Source organism: Ambystoma mexicanum, unplaced genomic scaffold, assembly GCF_040938575.1.
Source record: "Ambystoma mexicanum isolate Mex_15411 unplaced genomic scaffold, UKY_AmexF1_1 Mex_scaf48, whole genome shotgun sequence".
Taxonomy (NCBI): domain Eukaryota; kingdom Metazoa; phylum Chordata; class Amphibia; order Caudata; family Ambystomatidae; genus Ambystoma; species Ambystoma mexicanum.
The window spans coordinates 1,735,478-1,758,282 of record NW_027182464.1 but is presented as its reverse complement, the minus strand read 5'-3'; the positions used below and the strand labels follow the sequence as shown (position 1 = coordinate 1,758,282).

The 22,805-nt window shown below is 43.9% G+C and overlaps 4 non-coding genes across 4 annotated transcripts; all 4 read right to left on the bottom strand.

Moving 5' to 3' along the window:
• Window positions 1-3,794: 3,794 nt before the first annotated feature.
• LOC138560766 (U6 spliceosomal RNA) lies at window positions 3,795-3,901 on the bottom strand. Its single transcript, XR_011299232.1, has one exon. It is a non-coding gene; the product is annotated as a U6 spliceosomal RNA (small nuclear RNA).
• Window positions 3,902-9,251: 5,350 nt separating this feature from the next.
• LOC138560765 (U6 spliceosomal RNA) lies at window positions 9,252-9,358 on the bottom strand. The gene has a single exon (XR_011299231.1). It is a non-coding gene; the product is annotated as a U6 spliceosomal RNA (small nuclear RNA).
• A 5,345-nt stretch (window positions 9,359-14,703) lies between these two features.
• LOC138560764 (U6 spliceosomal RNA) lies at window positions 14,704-14,810 on the bottom strand. Its single transcript, XR_011299230.1, has one exon. It is a non-coding gene; the product is annotated as a U6 spliceosomal RNA (small nuclear RNA).
• A 5,355-nt stretch (window positions 14,811-20,165) lies between these two features.
• LOC138560763 (U6 spliceosomal RNA) lies at window positions 20,166-20,272 on the bottom strand. The gene has a single exon (XR_011299229.1). It is a non-coding gene; the product is annotated as a U6 spliceosomal RNA (small nuclear RNA).
• Window positions 20,273-22,805: the final 2,533 nt, after the last annotated feature.

Here is a 22,805-nt window from a genome sequence, read left to right as displayed (position 1 = left end):
GACTTGTGGGGAACAACTGCAGAGCTCATCTCCCAGAACTTTGTGGCACGGGGAGAAGGTCTGTGGGATTTCAGTAACTTGGAGACATGCAACCTGGTCGGGAGTGCTTCAGGTCTCCTTCCTTGCATGTTCCAAGCAACTCAACAAAGCATCAACAGGCTGCCATGCCAGCCACAGAGCCCCTTTCCACATGATTAAAAGCCTAAAATCTTTTCCATGCAAACACATAGCCACCGAAAACCATATTTTCTTTGTTTTCTCTCTCTCTGTCTCTCCTCCCTCCCTCCCTCCCTCCTTCCCATCCCCCATAACCCCCCCTCCCTCTTCCTCTCCCTACCATTCATTTTAAGTTTTCCTGCACTGCAGCACATTGTGACAATGGTATTTCACAATCGGACTGTTTGAAAGTTACAGAAATAAAAAAAGAATTAACCAACTAAAAGCAGCCAAATCCGGAGTACACTGCTAAGCCACAATTAAAGATTAAGGCCTAGAAGCAAGTAAAGCTGTAGTTCAGAGCGATGTTTGCAAATAGCTCCTTAAAGCAGTTGACGCTGGAGTGCACAACAAGAGGAAAAGTGATAATACTCAGTTTGGTAGAATGGGATAAAAAACAAAAGCAGCGTGCCACTTCTAAAAGTACAAGTCAAGAAATTGAAGGAGATGGGGCTGTTCATTCAGTCAATAGGACTCACAAGTAAAAGTCTCCCGAGGCATTAGTGTTGAATTTGGCCCAAAATGTATTGTGTTGTCGTGTATTATGTATGAAAATACAATTTCAATCTTCATTAAAAAAAGATGTATTAAAAAATAAATACTTGCAGATTAAGAAAGTTTCTGTCCTGTCGTGTGCCAAAAATAGTGAATGCTTTACGAATGTGCGTGTCATCCTTTGAAGCAGGGGCCAATTCTATTTTCCCATTTTCATTCCAATATTAGTACATGTTTTGCTGAGGTACATAGGAATGGATCTGTTAAGAAATGAAACAAAAAGCCTGGAAAAATGTTGAAACAGGTAGGATTTGGACTTACAATAAACGGACTCACAGTCAGATGTGCTATCCCTTGACCCACTGACCCGCTTACCTTTTGTGTAATCCTTTTGCTCTCAGCAGTGTTGTCCAAAGTTCCCTACTTAAAGAGACTTTCTTATAAAAAAAGATCCTAGACATGTTTTTTATGGCCCACATGCCTCATATCCCGTTGCTCTTGATAAACTCACATCATCTCCCACCAATACAAGCTGTAAAAGATGTCAAGGGCATAGCCAAGGAAATTAGACGTGGGCCGAAGGTTGAGCAATCCTTAAATCAGCAGCAAAAATAACATTGAAATCAGCTTCAGAATCTCTTAAAGGATGGGCCAACACTGGTTGCTTGCAGGGCGCAATCGGGCTGACGCCTTAAGGCAAGCGCAAAGGGAGAGCCAACCAAACCATTGATTAGGACCTCTGGACTTTCTGCTCTTTAACATAAGGACATTTGATATGGCAAACGTTTGACCAAACACCATTTAGATGTCGGATGGTATGGAATTAAGCGGCAAACAGCAATACATCAGCATTCTTTGCTGCTTTATTGATCTGGTCCTAAAGGGTTTGGTTTAATGCCAATTATATTTAAAGATAAAAAGATTCATGCTCAACGGTGCTTGCAAATCGACACCCCTCTCCCCATCACGATGGCTGGGTGATGCAAGAGTGAGAGCATCACAGCAGACCCAGAGACATGAGAAACACTCTGTACCTCTGAGTGCATGTGGGCCCATGGCTGGATCAAGGACAAGGCAAGAATAGGAGATGGCTTAAGGTGTCAGCACCCAGGCTGCCCCATTGCGCACTGCCAGCAACAGATGTTGGACCATCCTTTAAGAGATTCTGAGGCTTATTTCAATGTTAACTTTGCTGCTGATTAAAGGATTGCTCAACCTTCGACCCGCGTCTAGTTTGCTTGGCTAAGCCCTGAAAATCTTTTACAGCTTGTATTGGTGGGAGATGATGTGAGTTTATCAAGAGCAACGGGATATGAGGCATGTGTGCCACAAAATGCAGGTCTATGATCTTTTATTTGAAAGCCACTTTGGAAAACCCTACTGAGAACAAAAGGATTACACAAAAGGAAAGGGGGTCAGGGGGGCAAGGGATAGCACATCTGAATGTGAGTCATTTAATTGTAAGTCCAAATCCTACGCGTTTCGACATTTTTCCAGGCTTTTTGTTTCAGTTCTTAACAGATCCACTCCTATGTACCTCTGTGCTTTCAACAGAGTTTTCATTGTAATGGAGGGACATACAGTATGCCTTAAACATGCCTGGGCAGGGAAGACTATGTAAAAGCAAGAGTAGCAGACAGCTTAATAAATCATCAGCAGGACCCTCTAGACCTTCCCCAAAAAACATAACATGATTTCTATGCATGTATGTGCGTTGAACAGCACAAGTAATTTGGTTAATGTCAGTGGATAAATGTCACTTTCCCACAGCGCAGACAAAATCACTTGTACAGGCCCCTTCTGCAAAAGCATTACCGCTGTAGAAAGCAGTGAAAAGGTGAGGCAGTGTGCAGTCCCCCCACCCCCGACCCTGATCGGCCACGATCGGCCAAGGACCTCTCTATAAGAGCTGAGGGTGGAATTTTTCTGGACCTCAGTAACTTAGGGAGACATGGCTAAAGGGATCCTCAATCAACGGCCCAGCTTTTGCTCTGTGGCCTGTCCGAATATGTCTGTTCTCCAAATTACCTGCCGCTGCCCAGGTGTCAGATGGTGAGATGGAATGACCTCCCAGGAAGCATACTGGCAGATGATTTGCATAGGCACACCCCCTCTCCCTCTCTCTTAGCCCTGCTTACTCCACAGTAGCAAGTATCTGGGGAAAATATAGTGGTCGAGGTGGGGTAGCAGTAACTAGCAACTCTGAGAAAGTAAATCTGGGACACTTGGCGACCTGTGGGGAACAACTGCAGAGCTCAGTGCCCAGAAGTTTGTGGCACAGGGAGGAGGTCTGTTGGATTTCAGTAACTTGGAGACATGCAACCTGGTCGGGAGTGCTTCAGGTCTCCTTCCTTGCATGTTCCAAGCAACTCAACAAAGCATCAACAGGCTGAGATACCAACCACAGAGCCCCTTTCCACTTGATTAAAAGGCTAAAATCTTTTCCATGCAAATACATAGCCCCCAAATACCATATTTTCTTTGTTTTCTCTCTCTCTCCTCCCTGTCTCCTTCCCTCGCAAAGCACTCTCTCTTCCCCCCAGCCCCTCTCCCTCTCCCTACCATTAATTTTAAGTTTTCATGCACTGCAGCACATTGTGGCAATGGTATTTCACAATGGGACTGTTTGAAAGTTACAGAAATCAAAAAAGAAATCAACCAACTAAAAGCAGCCAAACCCGGAGTACACTGCTCAGCCCCATTTAAAGATTAAGGCCCAGAAGCAAGTAAAGCTGTAGTTCAGAGCGATATTTGCAAATAGCACCTTAAAGCAGTTTACGCTGGAGTGCACAACAAGGGGGAAAGTGATAATACTGAGTTTGGTAGAATGGGATAAAAAAAAACAAAAGAAGCGTGCCACTTGTAAAAGTACAAGTCAAGAAATTGAAGGGGACGGGGCTGTTCATTCAGTCAAGAGGACTCACAAGTAAAAGGCTCCTGAGGCATTAGTGTTGAATTTGGCGCAAAATGCATTGTGTTGTCGTGTAATATGAATGAACATACAATTTCAATCTTCAATAAAGAAAGATCTATTAAAAAATCAACACTTGCAAATTAAGAAAGTTTCTGTCCAGTCATGTTCCAAAAATAGTGAATGCTTTACGAATGTGCGTGTCATCCTTTAGAGCAGGGGCCGATTTAAATTTCCCATTATCATTCCAATATTAGTACATGTGTTGCAGAAGCAAGCGCAAAGGGAGAGTCAATCAAACCATTGATTAGGACCTCTGGTCAAAGGTTTGCCATACCAAATGTCCTTATTTCAGAGGGCAGAAAGTCCAAACACCATTTAGATATCGGGTGGTATGAAATGAAGAGGCAAACAACAACGAATAAGCATTCTTTGCTGCTGTATTGATCTGGCCCTAAAGGGTTTTAGTTTAATGCCAATTATATTTAAAGATATAAAGATTAATGGTCCAGGGTGCTTGCAAAATGAAAACCCCCTCCCCATCACAATGGCTGGGTCATACAAGCCTGAGAGCATCACAATAGACCCAATAGACATGAGAAAAACTCGGTACCTCTGAGTGTATGTGGGCCCATGGCTGTATCAAGGACAAGGCAAAAACAGGAGGTGGCTTAAGGAGTCAGCACCAGAGGCTGTCCGATTGAGCCCTGTAAGCAACAGATGTTGGACCATCCTATAAAGGATTCTGAGGCTGATTTCAATTTTAACTTTGCTGCTGATTTAAGGATTGCTCAACCTTCGACCCACGTCTAGTTTGCTTGGATAAGCCCTGGAAATCTTTTACAGCTTGTACTGGTGGGAGATGATGTGACTTTATCAACTGCAACGGGATATGAGGCATGTGTGCCACAAAAAGCAGGTCTAGGATTTTTTTATAAGAAAGCCGCTTTAAGAAGGGAACTTTGGGCAACCCCACTGAGAGCAAAAGTATTACACAAAAGGTAAGGGGGTCAGTGGGTCAACTGATACAATAAACTAACTCACAGTCAAATGTGCTAAGTCCAAATACTACCTGTTTCTACATTTTCCAGGCTTTTTGTCTCATTTCTTAACAGATCCATTCCTATGTACCTCTGTGCTTTCAACAGAGTTTTCATTGTAAGGGAGGGACATACAGTATACCTTAAACATTCCTGGGCAGGGAAGACTCTATGTAAAAGCAAGAGTAGCAGACAGCTTAAAAGAATCATCAGCAGGACCCTCTAGATCTTCCCCAAAAAACATAACATTATTTCTCTGCATGCATGTGCGTTGAACAGCGCAAGTAGTTTGGTTAATGTCAGTGGATAAATGTCACTTTCCCACAGCGCAGAACAAAATCACTTGTACAGGCCCCTTCTGCAAAAGCATTACCACTGTAGAAAGCAGTGAAGGTGAGGCAGTGTGCAGTCACCTCCGACACTTCCCTCCTCTGATCGGCCACGATCGGCCAAGGACCTCTCTATGAGAGCTGAGGGTGGAATTTTCTGGACCTCTGTAACTTGGGGAGACATGGCAAAAGGGATCCTCAATCAACAGCTCAGCCTTTGCTTTGTGGCCTGTCCGTATATATCTGTTCTCCAAATTACCTGCCGCTGCCCAGGTGTCAGCTGGTGAGATGGAATGACCTCCCAGGTAGGATCCTGGCAGATGATTTGCATAGGCAAACCCCCTCGCTCTCTTTCTTACCCCTGCTTACTCCACAGTAGCAAGTATCTGGGCAAAATATAGTGGTCGAGGTAGGGTAGCAGTAACTAGCAACTCTGAGAAAGTAAATCTGGGGAGCTTGGCGACTTGTGGGGAACAACTGCAGAGCTCATCTCCCAGAACTTTGTGGCACGGGGAGAAGGTCTGTGGGATTTCAGTAACTTGGAGACATGCAACCTGGTCGGGAGTGCTTCAGGTCTCCTTCCTTGCATGTTCCAAGCAACTCAACAAAGCATCAACAGGCTGCCATGCCAGCCACAGAGCCCCTTTCCACATGATTAAAAGCCTAAAATCTTTTCCATGCAAACACATAGCCACCGAAAACCATATTTTCTTTGTTTTCTCTCTCTCTGTCTCTCTCTCCTCCCTCCCTCCCTCCCTCCTTCCCATCCCCCATAACCCCCCCCTCCCTCTTCCTCTCCCTACCATTCATTTTAAGTTTTCCTGCACTGCAGCACATTGTGACAATGGTATTTCACAATCGGACTGTTTGAAAGTTACAGAAATAAAAAAAGAATTAACCAACTAAAAGCAGCCAAATCCGGAGTACACTGCTAAGCCACAATTAAAGATTAAGGCCTAGAAGCAAGTAAAGCTGTAGTTCAGAGCGATGTTTGCAAATAGCTCCTTAAAGCAGTTGACGCTGGAGTGCACAACAAGAGGAAAAGTGATAATACTCAGTTTGGTAGAATGGGATAAAAAACAAAAGCAGCGTGCCACTTCTAAAAGTACAAGTCAAGAAATTGAAGGAGATGGGGCTGTTCATTCAGTCAATAGGACTCACAAGTAAAAGTCTCCCGAGGCATTAGTGTTGAATTTGGCCCAAAATGTATTGTGTTGTCGTGTATTATGTATGAAAATACAATTTCAATCTTCATTAAAAAAAGATGTATTAAAAAATAAATACTTGCAGATTAAGAAAGTTTCTGTCCTGTCGTGTGCCAAAAATAGTGAATGCTTTACGAATGTGCGTGTCATCCTTTGAAGCAGGGGCCAATTCTATTTTCCCATTTTCATTCCAATATTAGTACATGTTTTGCTGAGGTACATAGGAATGGATCTGTTAAGAAATGAAACAAAAAGCCTGGAAAAATGTTGAAACAGGTAGGATTTGGACTTACAATAAACGGACTCACAGTCAGATGTGCTATCCCTTGACCCACTGACCCGCTTACCTTTTGTGTAATCCTTTTGCTCTCAGCAGTGTTGTCCAAAGTTCCCTACTTAAAGAGACTTTCTTATAAAAAAAGATCCTAGACATGTTTTTTATGGCCCACATGCCTCATATCCCGTTGCTCTTGATAAACTCACATCATCTCCCACCAATACAAGCTGTAAAAGATGTCAAGGGCATAGCCAAGGAAATTAGACGTGGGCCGAAGGTTGAGCAATCCTTAAATCAGCAGCAAAAATAACATTGAAATCAGCTTCAGAATCTCTTAAAGGATGGGCCAACACTGGTTGCTTGCAGGGCGCAATCGGGCTGACGCCTTAAGGCAAGCGCAAAGGGAGAGCCAACCAAACCATTGATTAGGACCTCTGGACTTTCTGCTCTTTAACATAAGGACATTTGATATGGCAAACGTTTGACCAAACACCATTTAGATGTCGGATGGTATGGAATTAAGCGGCAAACAGCAATACATCAGCATTCTTTGCTGCTTTATTGATCTGGTCCTAAAGGGTTTGGTTTAATGCCAATTATATTTAAAGATAAAAAGATTCATGCTCAACGGTGCTTGCAAATCGACACCCCTCTCCCCATCACGATGGCTGGGTGATGCAAGAGTGAGAGCATCACAGCAGACCCAGAGACATGAGAAACACTCTGTACCTCTGAGTGCATGTGGGCCCATGGCTGGATCAAGGACAAGGCAAGAATAGGAGATGGCTTAAGGTGTCAGCACCCAGGCTGCCCCATTGCGCACTGCCAGCAACAGATGTTGGACCATCCTTTAAGAGATTCTGAGGCTTATTTCAATGTTAACTTTGCTGCTGATTAAAGGATTGCTCAACCTTCGACCCGCGTCTAGTTTGCTTGGCTAAGCCCTGAAAATCTTTTACAGCTTGTATTGGTGGGAGATGATGTGAGTTTATCAAGAGCAACGGGATATGAGGCATGTGTGCCACAAAATGCAGGTCTATGATCTTTTATTTGAAAGCCACTTTGGAAAACCCTACTGAGAACAAAAGGATTACACAAAAGGAAAGGGGGTCAGGGGGGCAAGGGATAGCACATCTGAATGTGAGTCATTTAATTGTAAGTCCAAATCCTACGCGTTTCGACATTTTTCCAGGCTTTTTGTTTCAGTTCTTAACAGATCCACTCCTATGTACCTCTGTGCTTTCAACAGAGTTTTCATTGTAATGGAGGGACATACAGTATGCCTTAAACATGCCTGGGCAGGGAAGACTATGTAAAAGCAAGAGTAGCAGACAGCTTAATAAATCATCAGCAGGACCCTCTAGACCTTCCCCAAAAAACATAACATGATTTCTATGCATGTATGTGCGTTGAACAGCACAAGTAATTTGGTTAATGTCAGTGGATAAATGTCACTTTCCCACAGCGCAGACAAAATCACTTGTACAGGCCCCTTCTGCAAAAGCATTACCGCTGTAGAAAGCAGTGAAAAGGTGAGGCAGTGTGCAGTCCCCCCACCCCCGACCCTGATCGGCCACGATCGGCCAAGGACCTCTCTATAAGAGCTGAGGGTGGAATTTTTCTGGACCTCAGTAACTTAGGGAGACATGGCTAAAGGGATCCTCAATCAACGGCCCAGCTTTTGCTCTGTGGCCTGTCCGAATATGTCTGTTCTCCAAATTACCTGCCGCTGCCCAGGTGTCAGATGGTGAGATGGAATGACCTCCCAGGAAGCATACTGGCAGATGATTTGCATAGGCACACCCCCTCTCCCTCTCTCTTAGCCCTGCTTACTCCACAGTAGCAAGTATCTGGGGAAAATATAGTGGTCGAGGTGGGGTAGCAGTAACTAGCAACTCTGAGAAAGTAAATCTGGGACACTTGGCGACCTGTGGGGAACAACTGCAGAGCTCAGTGCCCAGAAGTTTGTGGCACAGGGAGGAGGTCTGTTGGATTTCAGTAACTTGGAGACATGCAACCTGGTCGGGAGTGCTTCAGGTCTCCTTCCTTGCATGTTCCAAGCAACTCAACAAAGCATCAACAGGCTGAGATACCAACCACAGAGCCCCTTTCCACTTGATTAAAAGGCTAAAATCTTTTCCATGCAAATACATAGCCCCCAAATACCATATTTTCTTTGTTTTCTCTCTCTCTCCTCCCTGTCTCCTTCCCTCGCAAAGCACTCTCTCTTCCCCCCAGCCCCTCTCCCTCTCCCTACCATTAATTTTAAGTTTTCATGCACTGCAGCACATTGTGGCAATGGTATTTCACAATGGGACTGTTTGAAAGTTACAGAAATCAAAAAAGAAATCAACCAACTAAAAGCAGCCAAACCCGGAGTACACTGCTCAGCCCCATTTAAAGATTAAGGCCCAGAAGCAAGTAAAGCTGTAGTTCAGAGCGATATTTGCAAATAGCACCTTAAAGCAGTTTACGCTGGAGTGCACAACAAGGGGGAAAGTGATAATACTGAGTTTGGTAGAATGGGATAAAAAAAAACAAAAGAAGCGTGCCACTTGTAAAAGTACAAGTCAAGAAATTGAAGGGGACGGGGCTGTTCATTCAGTCAAGAGGACTCACAAGTAAAAGGCTCCTGAGGCATTAGTGTTGAATTTGGCGCAAAATGCATTGTGTTGTCGTGTAATATGAATCAACATACAATTTCAATCTTCAATAAAGAAAGATCTATTAAAAAATCAACACTTGCAAATTAAGAAAGTTTCTGTCCAGTCATGTTCCAAAAATAGTGAATGCTTTACGAATGTGCGTGTCATCCTTTAGAGCAGGGGCCGATTTAAATTTCCCATTATCATTCCAATATTAGTACATGTGTTGCAGAAGCAAGCGCAAAGGGAGAGTCAATCAAACCATTGATTAGGACCTCTGGTCAAAGGTTTGCCATACCAAATGTCCTTATTTCAGAGGGCAGAAAGTCCAAACACCATTTAGATATCGGGTGGTATGAAATGAAGAGGCAAACAACAACGAATAAGCATTCTTTGCTGCTGTATTGATCTGGCCCTAAAGGGTTTTAGTTTAATGCCAATTATATTTAAAGATATAAAGATTAATGGTCCAGGGTGCTTGCAAAATGAAAACCCCCTCCCCATCACAATGGCTGGGTCATACAAGCCTGAGAGCATCACAATAGACCCAATAGACATGAGAAAAACTCGGTACCTCTGAGTGTATGTGGGCCCATGGCTGTATCAAGGACAAGGCAAAAACAGGAGGTGGCTTAAGGAGTCAGCACCAGAGGCTGTCCGATTGAGCCCTGTAAGCAACAGATGTTGGACCATCCTATAAAGGATTCTGAGGCTGATTTCAATTTTAACTTTGCTGCTGATTTAAGGATTGCTCAACCTTCGACCCACGTCTAGTTTGCTTGGATAAGCCCTGGAAATCTTTTACAGCTTGTACTGGTGGGAGATGATGTGACTTTATCAACTGCAACGGGATATGAGGCATGTGTGCCACAAAAAGCAGGTCTAGGATTTTTTTATAAGAAAGCCGCTTTAAGAAGGGAACTTTGGGCAACCCCACTGAGAGCAAAAGTATTACACAAAAGGTAAGGGGGTCAGTGGGTCAACTGATACAATAAACTAACTCACAGTCAAATGTGCTAAGTCCAAATACTACCTGTTTCTACATTTTCCAGGCTTTTTGTCTCATTTCTTAACAGATCCATTCCTATGTACCTCTGTGCTTTCAACAGAGTTTTCATTGTAAGGGAGGGACATACAGTATACCTTAAACATTCCTGGGCAGGGAAGACTCTATGTAAAAGCAAGAGTAGCAGACAGCTTAAAAGAATCATCAGCAGGACCCTCTAGATCTTCCCCAAAAAACATAACATTATTTCTCTGCATGCATGTGCGTTGAACAGCGCAAGTAGTTTGGTTAATGTCAGTGGATAAATGTCACTTTCCCACAGCGCAGAACAAAATCACTTGTACAGGCCCCTTCTGCAAAAGCATTACCACTGTAGAAAGCAGTGAAGGTGAGGCAGTGTGCAGTCACCTCCGACACTTCCCTCCTCTGATCGGCCACGATCGGCCAAGGACCTCTCTATGAGAGCTGAGGGTGGAATTTTCTGGACCTCTGTAACTTGGGGAGACATGGCAAAAGGGATCCTCAATCAACAGCTCAGCCTTTGCTTTGTGGCCTGTCCGTATATATCTGTTCTCCAAATTACCTGCCGCTGCCCAGGTGTCAGCTGGTGAGATGGAATGACCTCCCAGGTAGGATCCTGGCAGATGATTTGCATAGGCAAACCCCCTCGCTCTCTTTCTTACCCCTGCTTACTCCACAGTAGCAAGTATCTGGGCAAAATATAGTGGTCGAGGTAGGGTAGCAGTAACTAGCAACTCTGAGAAAGAAAATCTGGGGAGCTTGGCGACTTGTGGGGAACAACTGCAGAGCTCATCTCCCAGAACTTTGTGGCACGGGGAGAAGGTCTGTGGGATTTCAGTAACTTGGAGACATGCAACCTGGTCGGGAGTGCTTCAGGTCTCCTTCCTTGCATGTTCCAAGCAACTCAACAAAGCATCAACAGGCTGCCATGCCAGCCACAGAGCCCCTTTCCACATGATTAAAAGCCTAAAATCTTTTCCATGCAAACACATAGCCACCGAAAACCATATTTTCTTTGTTTTCTCTCTCTCTGTCTCTCCTCCCTCCCTCCCTCCCTCCTTCCCATCCCCCATAACCCCCCCTCCCTCTTCCTCTCCCTACCATTCATTTTAAGTTTTCCTGCACTGCAGCACATTGTGACAATGGTATTTCACAATCGGACTGTTTGAAAGTTACAGAAATAAAAAAAGAATTAACCAACTAAAAGCAGCCAAATCCGGAGTACACTGCTAAGCCACAATTAAAGATTAAGGCCTAGAAGCAAGTAAAGCTGTAGTTCAGAGCGATGTTTGCAAATAGCTCCTTAAAGCAGTTGACGCTGGAGTGCACAACAAGAGGAAAAGTGATAATACTCAGTTTGGTAGAATGGGATAAAAAACAAAAGCAGCGTGCCACTTCTAAAAGTACAAGTCAAGAAATTGAAGGAGATGGGGCTGTTCATTCAGTCAATAGGACTCACAAGTAAAAGTCTCCCGAGGCATTAGTGTTGAATTTGGCCCAAAATGTATTGTGTTGTCGTGTATTATGTATGAAAATACAATTTCAATCTTCATTAAAAAAAGATGTATTAAAAAATAAATACTTGCAGATTAAGAAAGTTTCTGTCCTGTCGTGTGCCAAAAATAGTGAATGCTTTACGAATGTGCGTGTCATCCTTTGAAGCAGGGGCCAATTCTATTTTCCCATTTTCATTCCAATATTAGTACATGTTTTGCTGAGGTACATAGGAATGGATCTGTTAAGAAATGAAACAAAAAGCCTGGAAAAATGTTGAAACAGGTAGGATTTGGACTTACAATAAACGGACTCACAGTCAGATGTGCTATCCCTTGACCCACTGACCCGCTTACCTTTTGTGTAATCCTTTTGCTCTCAGCAGTGTTGTCCAAAGTTCCCTACTTAAAGAGACTTTCTTATAAAAAAAGATCCTAGACATGTTTTTTATGGCCCACATGCCTCATATCCCGTTGCTCTTGATAAACTCACATCATCTCCCACCAATACAAGCTGTAAAAGATGTCAAGGGCATAGCCAAGGAAATTAGACGTGGGCCGAAGGTTGAGCAATCCTTAAATCAGCAGCAAAAATAACATTGAAATCAGCTTCAGAATCTCTTAAAGGATGGGCCAACACTGGTTGCTTGCAGGGCGCAATCGGGCTGACGCCTTAAGGCAAGCGCAAAGGGAGAGCCAACCAAACCATTGATTAGGACCTCTGGACTTTCTGCTCTTTAACATAAGGACATTTGATATGGCAAACGTTTGACCAAACACCATTTAGATGTCGGATGGTATGGAATTAAGCGGCAAACAGCAATACATCAGCATTCTTTGCTGCTTTATTGATCTGGTCCTAAAGGGTTTGGTTTAATGCCAATTATATTTAAAGATAAAAAGATTCATGCTCAACGGTGCTTGCAAATCGACACCCCTCTCCCCATCACGATGGCTGGGTGATGCAAGAGTGAGAGCATCACAGCAGACCCAGAGACATGAGAAACACTCTGTACCTCTGAGTGCATGTGGGCCCATGGCTGGATCAAGGACAAGGCAAGAATAGGAGATGGCTTAAGGTGTCAGCACCCAGGCTGCCCCATTGCGCACTGCCAGCAACAGATGTTGGACCATCCTTTAAGAGATTCTGAGGCTTATTTCAATGTTAACTTTGCTGCTGATTAAAGGATTGCTCAACCTTCGACCCGCGTCTAGTTTGCTTGGCTAAGCCCTGAAAATCTTTTACAGCTTGTATTGGTGGGAGATGATGTGAGTTTATCAAGAGCAACGGGATATGAGGCATGTGTGCCACAAAATGCAGGTCTATGATCTTTTATTTGAAAGCCACTTTGGAAAACCCTACTGAGAACAAAAGGATTACACAAAAGGAAAGGGGGTCAGGGGGGCAAGGGATAGCACATCTGAATGTGAGTCATTTAATTGTAAGTCCAAATCCTACGCGTTTCGACATTTTTCCAGGCTTTTTGTTTCAGTTCTTAACAGATCCACTCCTATGTACCTCTGTGCTTTCAACAGAGTTTTCATTGTAATGGAGGGACATACAGTATGCCTTAAACATGCCTGGGCAGGGAAGACTATGTAAAAGCAAGAGTAGCAGACAGCTTAATAAATCATCAGCAGGACCCTCTAGACCTTCCCCAAAAAACATAACATGATTTCTATGCATGTATGTGCGTTGAACAGCACAAGTAATTTGGTTAATGTCAGTGGATAAATGTCACTTTCCCACAGCGCAGACAAAATCACTTGTACAGGCCCCTTCTGCAAAAGCATTACCGCTGTAGAAAGCAGTGAAAAGGTGAGGCAGTGTGCAGTCCCCCCACCCCCGACCCTGATCGGCCACGATCGGCCAAGGACCTCTCTATAAGAGCTGAGGGTGGAATTTTTCTGGACCTCAGTAACTTAGGGAGACATGGCTAAAGGGATCCTCAATCAACGGCCCAGCTTTTGCTCTGTGGCCTGTCCGAATATGTCTGTTCTCCAAATTACCTGCCGCTGCCCAGGTGTCAGATGGTGAGATGGAATGACCTCCCAGGAAGCATACTGGCAGATGATTTGCATAGGCACACCCCCTCTCCCTCTCTCTTAGCCCTGCTTACTCCACAGTAGCAAGTATCTGGGGAAAATATAGTGGTCGAGGTGGGGTAGCAGTAACTAGCAACTCTGAGAAAGTAAATCTGGGACACTTGGCGACCTGTGGGGAGCAACTGCAGAGCTCAGTGCCCAGAAGTTTGTGGCACAGGGAGGAGGTCTGTTGGATTTCAGTAACTTGGAGACATGCAACCTGGTCGGGAGTGCTTCAGGTCTCCTTCCTTGCATGTTCCAAGCAACTCAACAAAGCATCAACAGGCTGAGATACCAACCACAGAGCCCCTTTCCACTTGATTAAAAGGCTAAAATCTTTTCCATGCAAATACATAGCCCCCAAATACCATATTTTCTTTGTTTTCTCTCTCTCTCCTCCCTGTCTCCTTCCCTCGCAAAGCACTCTCTCTTCCCCCCAGCCCCTCTCCCTCTCCCTACCATTAATTTTAAGTTTTCATGCACTGCAGCACATTGTGGCAATGGTATTTCACAATGGGACTGTTTGAAAGTTACAGAAATCAAAAAAGAAATCAACCAACTAAAAGCAGCCAAACCCGGAGTACACTGCTCAGCCCCATTTAAAGATTAAGGCCCAGAAGCAAGTAAAGCTGTAGTTCAGAGCGATATTTGCAAATAGCACCTTAAAGCAGTTTACGCTGGAGTGCACAACAAGGGGGAAAGTGATAATACTGAGTTTGGTAGAATGGGATAAAAAAAAACAAAAGAAGCGTGCCACTTGTAAAAGTACAAGTCAAGAAATTGAAGGGGACGGGGCTGTTCATTCAGTCAAGAGGACTCACAAGTAAAAGGCTCCTGAGGCATTAGTGTTGAATTTGGCGCAAAATGCATTGTGTTGTCGTGTAATATGAATGAACATACAATTTCAATCTTCAATAAAGAAAGATCTATTAAAAAATCAACACTTGCAAATTAAGAAAGTTTCTGTCCAGTCATGTTCCAAAAATAGTGAATGCTTTACGAATGTGCGTGTCATCCTTTAGAGCAGGGGCCGATTTAAATTTCCCATTATCATTCCAATATTAGTACATGTGTTGCAGAAGCAAGCGCAAAGGGAGAGTCAATCAAACCATTGATTAGGACCTCTGGTCAAAGGTTTGCCATACCAAATGTCCTTATTTCAGAGGGCAGAAAGTCCAAACACCATTTAGATATCGGGTGGTATGAAATGAAGAGGCAAACAACAACGAATAAGCATTCTTTGCTGCTGTATTGATCTGGCCCTAAAGGGTTTTAGTTTAATGCCAATTATATTTAAAGATATAAAGATTAATGGTCCAGGGTGCTTGCAAAATGAAAACCCCCTCCCCATCACAATGGCTGGGTCATACAAGCCTGAGAGCATCACAATAGACCCAATAGACATGAGAAAAACTCGGTACCTCTGAGTGTATGTGGGCCCATGGCTGTATCAAGGACAAGGCAAAAACAGGAGGTGGCTTAAGGAGTCAGCACCAGAGGCTGTCCGATTGAGCCCTGTAAGCAACAGATGTTGGACCATCCTATAAAGGATTCTGAGGCTGATTTCAATTTTAACTTTGCTGCTGATTTAAGGATTGCTCAACCTTCGACCCACGTCTAGTTTGCTTGGATAAGCCCTGGAAATCTTTTACAGCTTGTACTGGTGGGAGATGATGTGACTTTATCAACTGCAACGGGATATGAGGCATGTGTGCCACAAAAAGCAGGTCTAGGATTTTTTTATAAGAAAGCCGCTTTAAGAAGGGAACTTTGGGCAACCCCACTGAGAGCAAAAGTATTACACAAAAGGTAAGGGGGTCAGTGGGTCAACTGATACAATAAACTAACTCACAGTCAAATGTGCTAAGTCCAAATACTACCTGTTTCTACATTTTCCAGGCTTTTTGTCTCATTTCTTAACAGATCCATTCCTATGTACCTCTGTGCTTTCAACAGAGTTTTCATTGTAAGGGAGGGACATACAGTATACCTTAAACATTCCTGGGCAGGGAAGACTCTATGTAAAAGCAAGAGTAGCAGACAGCTTAAAAGAATCATCAGCAGGACCCTCTAGATCTTCCCCAAAAAACATAACATTATTTCTCTGCATGCATGTGCGTTGAACAGCGCAAGTAGTTTGGTTAATGTCAGTGGATAAATGTCACTTTCCCACAGCGCAGAACAAAATCACTTGTACAGGCCCCTTCTGCAAAAGCATTACCACTGTAGAAAGCAGTGAAGGTGAGGCAGTGTGCAGTCACCTCCGACACTTCCCTCCTCTGATCGGCCACGATCGGCCAAGGACCTCTCTATGAGAGCTGAGGGTGGAATTTTCTGGACCTCTGTAACTTGGGGAGACATGGCAAAAGGGATCCTCAATCAACAGCTCAGCCTTTGCTTTGTGGCCTGTCCGTATATATCTGTTCTCCAAATTACCTGCCGCTGCCCAGGTGTCAGCTGGTGAGATGGAATGACCTCCCAGGTAGGATCCTGGCAGATGATTTGCATAGGCAAACCCCCTCGCTCTCTTTCTTACCCCTGCTTACTCCACAGTAGCAAGTATCTGGGCAAAATATAGTGGTCGAGGTAGGGTAGCAGTAACTAGCAACTCTGAGAAAGAAAATCTGGGGAGCTTGGCGACTTGTGGGGAACAACTGCAGAGCTCATCTCCCAGAACTTTGTGGCACGGGGAGAAGGTCTGTGGGATTTCAGTAACTTGGAGACATGCAACCTGGTCGGGAGTGCTTCAGGTCTCCTTCCTTGCATGTTCCAAGCAACTCAACAAAGCATCAACAGGCTGCCATGCCAGCCACAGAGCCCCTTTCCACATGATTAAAAGCCTAAAATCTTTTCCATGCAAACACATAGCCACCGAAAACCATATTTTCTTTGTTTTCTCTCTCTCTGTCTCTCTCTCCTCCCTCCCTCCCTCCCTCCTTCCCATCCCCCATAACCCCCCCTCCCTCTTCCTCTCCCTACCATTCATTTTAAGTTTTCCTGCACTGCAGCACATTGTGACAATGGTATTTCACAATCGGACTGTTTGAAAGTTACAGAAATAAAAAAAGAATTAACCAACTAAAAGCAGCCAAATCCGGAGTACACTGCTAAGCCACAATTAAAGATTAAGGCCTAGAAGCAAGTAAAGCTGTAGTTCAGAGCGATGTTTGCAAATAGCTCCTTAAAGCAGTTGACGCTGGAGTGCACAACAAGAGGAAAAGTGATAATACTCAGTTTGGTAGAATGGGATAAAAAACAAAAGCAGCGTGCCACTTCTAAAAGTACAAGTCAAGAAATTGAAGGAGATGGGGCTGTTCATTCAGTCAATAGGACTCACAAGTAAAAGTCTCCCGAGGCATTAGTGTTGAATTTGGCCCAAAATGTATTGTGTTGTCGTGTATTATGTATGAAAATACAATTTCAATCTTCATTAAAAAAAGATGTATTAAAAAATAAATACTTGCAGATTAAGAAAGTTTCTGTCCTGTCGTGTGCCAAAAATAGTGAATGCTTTACGAATGTGCGTGTCATCCTTTGAAGCAGGGGCCAATTCTATTTTCCCATTTTCATTCCAATATTAGTACATGTTTTGCTGAGGTACATAGGAATGGATCTGTTAAGAAATGAAACAAAAAGCCTGGAAAAATGTTGAAACAGGTAGGATTTGGACTTACAATAAACGGACTCACAGTCAGATGTGCTATCCCTTGACCCACTGACCCGCTTACCTTTTGTGTAATCCTTTTGCTCTCAGCAGTGTTGTCCAAAGTTCCCTACTTAAAGAGACTTTCTTATAAAAAAAGATCCTAGACATGTTTTTTATGGCCCACATGCCTCATATCCCGTTGCTCTTGATAAACTCACATCATCTCCCACCAATACAAGCTGTAAAAGATGTCAAGGGCATAGCCAAGGAAATTAGACGTGGGCCGAAGGTTGAGCAATCCTTAAATCAGCAGCAAAAATAACATTGAAATCAGCTTCAGAATCTCTTAAAGGATGGGCCAACACTGGTTGCTTGCAGGGCGCAATCGGGCTGACGCCTTAAGGCAAGCGCAAAGGGAGAGCCAACCAAACCATTGATTAGGACCTCTGGACTTTCTGCTCTTTAACATAAGGACATTTGATATGGCAAACGTTTGACCAAACACCATTTAGATGTCGGATGGTATGGAATTAAGCGGCAAACAGCAATACATCAGCATTCTTTGCTGCTTTATTGATCTGGTCCTAAAGGGTTTGGTTTAATGCCAATTATATTTAAAGATAAAAAGATTCATGCTCAACGGTGCTTGCAAATCGACACCCCTCTCCCCATCACGATGGCTGGGTGATGCAAGAGTGAGAGCATCACAGCAGACCCAGAGACATGAGAAACACTCTGTACCTCTGAGTGCATGTGGGCCCATGGCTGGATCAAGGACAAGGCAAGAATAGGAGATGGCTTAAGGTGTCAGCACCCAGGCTGCCCCATTGCGCACTGCCAGCAACAGATGTTGGACCATCCTTTAAGAGATTCTGAGGCTTATTTCAATGTTAACTTTGCTGCTGATTAAAGGATTGCTCAACCTTCGACCCGCGTCTAGTTTGCTTGGCTAAGCCCTGAAAATCTTTTACAGCTTGTATTGGTGGGAGATGATGTGAGTTTATCAAGAGCAACGGGATATGAGGCATGTGTGCCACAAAATGCAGGTCTATGATCTTTTATTTGAAAGCCACTTTGGAAAACCCTACTGAGAACAAAAGGATTACACAAAAGGAAAGGGGGTCAGGGGGGCAAGGGATAGCACATCTGAATGTGAGTCATTTAATTGTAAGTCCAAATCCTACGCGTTTCGACATTTTTCCAGGCTTTTTGTTTCAGTTCTTAACAGATCCACTCCTATGTACCTCTGTGCTTTCAACAGAGTTTTCATTGTAATGGAGGGACATACAGTATGCCTTAAACATGCCTGGGCAGGGAAGACTATGTAAAAGCAAGAGTAGCAGACAGCTTAATAAATCATCAGCAGGACCCTCTAGACCTTCCCCAAAAAACATAACATGATTTCTATGCATGTATGTGCGTTGAACAGCACAAGTAATTTGGTTAATGTCAGTGGATAAATGTCACTTTCCCACAGCGCAGACAAAATCACTTGTACAGGCCCCTTCTGCAAAAGCATTACCGCTGTAGAAAGCAGTGAAAAGGTGAGGCAGTCCCCCCACCCCCGACCCTGATCGGCCACGATCGGCCAAGGACCTCTCTATAAGAGCTGAGGGTGGAATTTTTCTGGACCTCAGTAACTTAGGGAGACATGGCTAAAGGGATCCTCAATCAACGGCCCAGCTTTTGCTCTGTGGCCTGTCCGAATATGTCTGTTCTCCAAATTACCTGCCGCTGCCCAGGTGTCAGATGGTGAGATGGAATGACCTCCCAGGAAGCATACTGGCAGATGATTTGCATAGGCACACCCCCTCTCCCTCTCTCTTAGCCCTGCTTACTCCACAGTAGCAAGTATCTGGGGAAAATATAGTGGTCGAGGTGGGGTAGCAGTAACTAGCAACTCTGAGAAAGTAAATCTGGGACACTTGGCGACCTGTGGGGAACAACTGCAGAGCTCAGTGCCCAGAAGTTTGTGGCACAGGGAGGAGGTCTGTTGGATTTCAGTAACTTGGAGACATGCAACCTGGTCGGGAGTGCTTCAGGTCTCCTTCCTTGCATGTTCCAAGCAACTCAACAAAGCATCAACAGGCTGAGATACCAACCACAGAGCCCCTTTCCACTTGATTAAAAGGCTAAAATCTTTTCCATGCAAATACATAGCCCCCAAATACCATATTTTCTTTGTTTTCTCTCTCTCTCCTCCCTGTCTCCTTCCCTCGCTCCCTCCCACCCTCCCGCACTCTCTCTTCCCCCCAGCCCCTCTCCCTCTCCCTACCATTAATTTTAAGTTTTCATGCACTGCAGCACATTGTGGCAATGGTATTTCACAATGGGACTGTTTGAAAGTTACAGAAATCAAAAAAGAAATCAACCAACTAAAAGCAGCCAAACCCGGAGTACACTGCTCAGCCCCATTTAAAGATTAAGGCCCAGAAGCAAGTAAAGCTGTAGTTCAGAGCGATATTTGCAAATAGCACCTTAAAGCAGTTTACGCTGGAGTGCACAACAAGGGGGAAAGTGATAATACTGAGTTTGGTAGAATGGGATAAAAAAAAACAAAAGAAGCGTGCCACTTGTAAAAGTACAAGTCAAGAAATTGAAGGGGACGGGGCTGTTCATTCAGTCAAGAGGACTCACAAGTAAAAGGCTCCTGAGGCATTAGTGTTGAATTTGGCGCAAAATGCATTGTGTTGTCGTGTAATATGAATCAACATACAATTTCAATCTTCAATAAAGAAAGATCTATTAAAAAATCAACACTTGCAAATTAAGAAAGTTTCTGTCCAGTCATGTTCCAAAAATAGTGAATGCTTTACGAATGTGCGTGTCATCCTTTAGAGCAGGGGCCGATTTAAATTTCCCATTATCATTCCAATATTAGTACATGTGTTGCAGAAGCAAGCGCAAAGGGAGAGTCAATCAAACCATTGATTAGGACCTCTGGTCAAAGGTTTGCCATACCAAATGTCCTTATTTCAGAGGGCAGAAAGTCCAAACACCATTTAGATATCGGGTGGTATGAAATGAAGAGGCAAACAACAACGAATAAGCATTCTTTGCTGCTGTATTGATCTGGCCCTAAAGGGTTTTAGTTTAATGCCAATTATATTTAAAGATATAAAGATTAATGGTCCAGGGTGCTTGCAAAATGAAAACCCCCTCCCCATCACAATGGCTGGGTCATACAAGCCTGAGAGCATCACAATAGACCCAATAGACATGAGAAAAACTCGGTACCTCTGAGTGTATGTGGGCCCATGGCTGTATCAAGGACAAGGCAAAAACAGGAGGTGGCTTAAGGAGTCAGCACCAGAGGCTGTCCGATTGAGCCCTGTAAGCAACAGATGTTGGACCATCCTATAAAGGATTCTGAGGCTGATTTCAATTTTAACTTTGCTGCTGATTTAAGGATTGCTCAACCTTCGACCCACGTCTAGTTTGCTTGGATAAGCCCTGGAAATCTTTTACAGCTTGTACTGGTGGGAGATGATGTGACTTTATCAACTGCAACGGGATATGAGGCATGTGTGCCACAAAAAGCAGGTCTAGGATTTTTTTATAAGAAAGCCGCTTTAAGAAGGGAACTTTGGGCAACCCCACTGAGAGCAAAAGTATTACACAAAAGGTAAGGGGGTCAGTGGGTCAACTGATACAATAAACTAACTCACAGTCAAATGTGCTAAGTCCAAATACTACCTGTTTCTACATTTTCCAGGCTTTTTGTCTCATTTCTTAACAGATCCATTCCTATGTACCTCTGTGCTTTCAACAGAGTTTTCATTGTAAGGGAGGGACATACAGTATACCTTAAACATTCCTGGGCAGGGAAGACTCTATGTAAAAGCAAGAGTAGCAGACAGCTTAAAAGAATCATCAGCAGGACCCTCTAGATCTTCCCCAAAAAACATAACATTATTTCTCTGCATGCATGTGCGTTGAACAGCGCAAGTAGTTTGGTTAATGTCAGTGGATAAATGTCACTTTCCCACAGCGCAGAACAAAATCACTTGTACAGGCCCCTTCTGCAAAAGCATTACCACTGTAGAAAGCAGTGAAGGTGAGGCAGTGTGCAGTCACCTCCGACACTTCCCTCCTCTGATCGGCCACGATCGGCCAAGGACCTCTCTATGAGAGCTGAGGGTGGAATTTTCTGGACCTCTGTAACTTGGGGAGACATGGCAAAAGGGATCCTCAATCAACAGCTCAGCCTTTGCTTTGTGGCCTGTCCGTATATATCTGTTCTCCAAATTACCTGCCGCTGCCCAGGTGTCAGCTGGTGAGATGGAATGACCTCCCAGGTAGGATCCTGGCAGATGATTTGCATAGGCAAACCCCCTCGCTCTCTTTCTTACCCCTGCTTACTCCACAGTAGCAAGTATCTGGGCAAAATATAGTGGTCGAGGTAGGGTAGCAGTAACTAGCAACTCTGAGAAAGTAAATCTGGGGAGCTTGGCGACTTGTGGGGAACAACTGCAGAGCTCATCTCCCAGAACTTTGTGGCACGGGGAGAAGGTCTGTGGGATTTCAGTAACTTGGAGACATGCAACCTGGTCGGGAGTGCTTCAGGTCTCCTTCCTTGCATGTTCCAAGCAACTCAACAAAGCATCAACAGGCTGCCATGCCAGCCACAGAGCCCCTTTCCACATGATTAAAAGCCTAAAATCTTTTCCATGCAAACACATAGCCACCGAAAACCATATTTTCTTTGTTTTCTCTCTCTCTGTCTCTCTCTCCTCCCTCCCTCCCTCCCTCCTTCCCATCCCCCATAACCCCCCCCTCCCTCTTCCTCTCCCTACCATTCATTTTAAGTTTTCCTGCACTGCAGCACATTGTGACAATGGTATTTCACAATCGGACTGTTTGAAAGTTACAGAAATAAAAAAAGAATTAACCAACTAAAAGCAGCCAAATCCGGAGTACACTGCTAAGCCACAATTAAAGATTAAGGCCTAGAAGCAAGTAAAGCTGTAGTTCAGAGCGATGTTTGCAAATAGCTCCTTAAAGCAGTTGACGCTGGAGTGCACAACAAGAGGAAAAGTGATAATACTCAGTTTGGTAGAATGGGATAAAAAACAAAAGCAGCGTGCCACTTCTAAAAGTACAAGTCAAGAAATTGAAGGAGATGGGGCTGTTCATTCAGTCAATAGGACTCACAAGTAAAAGTCTCCCGAGGCATTAGTGTTGAATTTGGCCCAAAATGTATTGTGTTGTCGTGTATTATGTATGAAAATACAATTTCAATCTTCATTAAAAAAAGATGTATTAAAAAATAAATACTTGCAGATTAAGAAAGTTTCTGTCCTGTCGTGTGCCAAAAATAGTGAATGCTTTACGAATGTGCGTGTCATCCTTTGAAGCAGGGGCCAATTCTATTTTCCCATTTTCATTCCAATATTAGTACATGTTTTGCTGAGGTACATAGGAATGGATCTGTTA